This window comes from Nannospalax galili, unplaced genomic scaffold, assembly GCF_000622305.1.
Source record: "Nannospalax galili isolate Female #2095 unplaced genomic scaffold, S.galili_v1.0 scaffold144, whole genome shotgun sequence".
NCBI classification, from domain to species: domain Eukaryota; kingdom Metazoa; phylum Chordata; class Mammalia; order Rodentia; family Spalacidae; genus Nannospalax; species Nannospalax galili.
The window spans coordinates 630,942-633,997 of record NW_008353267.1 but is presented as its reverse complement, the minus strand read 5'-3'; the positions used below and the strand labels follow the sequence as shown (position 1 = coordinate 633,997).

The following is a 3,056-nucleotide window of genomic DNA, read 5'->3' as shown; positions in this document are numbered from 1 at the left end:
TGCCCGAAGAGGTCAGACGAGGGCATCGAATTCCCTGGAACTGGAGCTATGGGTGGTTGTTAGCTGCCATGTGGGTGTTGGGAATCAAACTTAGATCCTCTGCAAGAGCAGCCAGTGCCCAACATGGGTGCACTTACACACATGCAGGTAATACATTCATACACATAAAATAAGAACTATTTTAATAATTTTATATTTTTACAGCCATCATGTGGGTACTGGGAATCAAACTCAGGTCCTCTGCAAAAGCAGCCAGTGCTCTTAAATGCTGAACCATCTCACCAATATCCCGTAAGACATGTGGAAGTCAGAGAATGGTTAGATCACACAAGCTGCCACTGTAGAGGGGATAAACACCACCTTATATATTAAAGTACTAGTACTTTCCCTAAGCTGCTAAACTCCTAGTTTGTGAGAGCCCCAAGGTAGCATGAGGCAATAGGATTAACTTTAAAAAAAATTGTTATTATTTTTGTTTTGTTTTGTTTGTTTGTTTTTGAGACAGGGTCTCCCTGTAGCCCCAAGCTGGCCTGGAACTTACTATGGGGACCAGACTGGCCTCACACTCACAGAGATCTGCCTGCCTCTGCCTCCCGAGTGCTGGGACTAAAGGAGTGCGCCACCATGCCCACCTATAAAAGTTTTGTTGTGTGTATGAGTGTATTGACTGCATGTAAGTGCACCTGTGTTGTGTAATGCCTGTGGAGCAGAAGAGAGCATTGGATCCTCTGGAACAGGAGCTACAGATGGTTGTTAGCTGCCTTGTGGGTGCTGGGAATCGAACCCTGGTCCTCTGCAAGAGCAGCCAGTGCTCTTATCCACTAAGCCATCTCTCCAGTCCCCTATACAGGGTTTTAAGCAGAACAGTCTGCTGTTGAGTTTGGAACCATCACTCCAGTGGCAAAACAGTGGGGACGTCTATTCTGTGATATTGTATCACTCACTCTACCAGGGGCCGGGCTTTCTAAAGCATCTGTAGAAAATTCATGAGGCTGAAAAGGATGGAAGAAAGCAGTCATCATCTCCTCCGGGCTTTCCTGAGCTGTGATGGAATCTGGTTTGCATCCTCAAGACAAGCAAGCTTCAGAACCAGAGTGTCTATGTCCAGTAGTCGGAACTGTAGACACAGAGCATGTTCACTTTGCTGCTGTTAGATGCAGAATTCTGTATTTGGAGAACAGACGGGAGGGCCGAATGAGAAAGAGCTAGCATGCTTAAGGCTGGTGAAATTATTTATTTCCTTAAACGTTTTTAATATCTTTTATTTTTCTTTGAACTTTTCCTCTGTGTGTTTTTATAAGGAAGGCATGTTTCCTCAGAAAGATTCAGAGTTCTAGTGAGCTTAATAATGCTGAGCAAAGCCAGGCGTGGTGATGGAAGCCTGTGATTCCAGTGTTTGGGTGGTGGGAGCAGGAGGAGCAGGAGTTCAAGGCCAGCCTGAGATAAATGAGACCTTGTCACCAAAATATGCTAATTAAATAAGTAAATAATCATAAATTTAGGCAAAAGCTTTGACTCTTAGACAGTAGTACATTAAAGGCACGCAAAGCAAAAACCCCTTTCAATCTGGAATTTGGTTTTTATTTTAAAATACATTTTAGCATAGCTGTCATAGAACAGAAAAATAACAAAACACAAGAAAATAGTTTATTCTCAAACACTTTTAAAGCTACACACAAAAATGAATTGATAACAGACCCAAAGTGCAGGGGAAACTCCTTCAAGCTTAATTTACTAGCCACACCTTTTGAAAGAGAATCCCCTTTCCCATTTCCTAAGCATCCTGCTTTCTGATCTAGTAGGGAAAGAGCCCAAATTTAGTTGCTTAAAATGATCAGATTCAATTTTGGTAAAAATTACCATGTCCTTAAATTCTCAATCAGAATTATAAAAATATGAGTTCAAATAGTTATGCTGCCCAAAATAGAAACATCTCACCTCTGAATAACCACAGATATTGCACTGAAATCAGTCACCCCATACTTGATGCCCATTTATCTGGAAAGTTCTCTTCTTTAATGAAAAGCTTACTACAAATGAATGCCATGCTATCCTAGTTACAATCACACTTCAAAAGACAGAAAAAAAAAAAAAAAAACTTGAGACTACACCCAAATTTTGCATTGTAAAAATAATAAAAAGTTGGAAAAATAATAGAATCTAAACTACTGATACTTCTTTTGGGATCTTATAATTTACCTTAGGTTGCTAACAGTAGGTATTAAAAGTTAACAGTGAGAAATCCAATCCTTTTCAAATAATTAGAAAAATGGCTTGTTTACATAGGAAGCATATGCACTGTCCCATCTATAAATCTTAGCTACATTTCCACTCACTGGAAATATTAACCTGCAGTATAAACCATCAAGACAATGTACAAAATATATATAGTTCCTATAACTTACAATACACTGAAAAATACCTACAACAATGGAAATATTTATCCATTTAACTTTCCAATAAATTAGTGAGAAAATTTAGCCACTCCATATTTCTTTCTAAGATTAAAGAGTTAAGGGTAGTTTACTTCCATCTCCATTAGTTTGATATATATTTTTAAAATATTTGCCTGCTCATATAACTTAAGATAGAATTAGAGTTTCACTTTTATATCACAGTATACATGGCATCTCTTAATTTAGCAACAGAAAGGCACAGTTTAGAGCAAGCAATAAAATTCAGTACCTGAATTATTAAACTGATGTTCAATACAGTTGGAAAAAAGTACATTCAACACAGTGCACAAAACTTAAAAAAAGGAGAGAGATCCAAAAAACAAATTTTCCTGAAAATTTGGTCCATTAAAAATGCCTCCCATGTTCAACACCATGGGTCAACATGAAAGGTGATGGCAGTGTACAAACAGGCAGTAAATCAGTATGTGGTGCATATGGATGCTATCTAGTAAATATCAATTCAACTAGGAAATGGCTCCCATAGGAAATAAATGTCAAACCTATTTGTTAACAACATACCTGTATTAATTCCGAATATACAGGCACAATTGCATATTATTATTGATTTTATAATACACCCCAAAGAGTTCTTAAAAACTT

General features: G+C 37.9%; 1 protein-coding gene across 1 annotated transcript in view; it reads right to left on the bottom strand.

Annotated features, from left to right (window-relative positions):
• Positions 1-1,625: 1,625 nt before the first annotated feature.
• Positions 1,626-3,056, bottom strand: part of Sgpp1 (sphingosine-1-phosphate phosphatase 1) — a gene marked incomplete at its 5' end in the record, with an annotated part of 17,556 nt that continues 16,125 nt past the window's right edge. The window contains 1 exon segment of the mRNA XM_029554753.1: positions 1,626-3,056.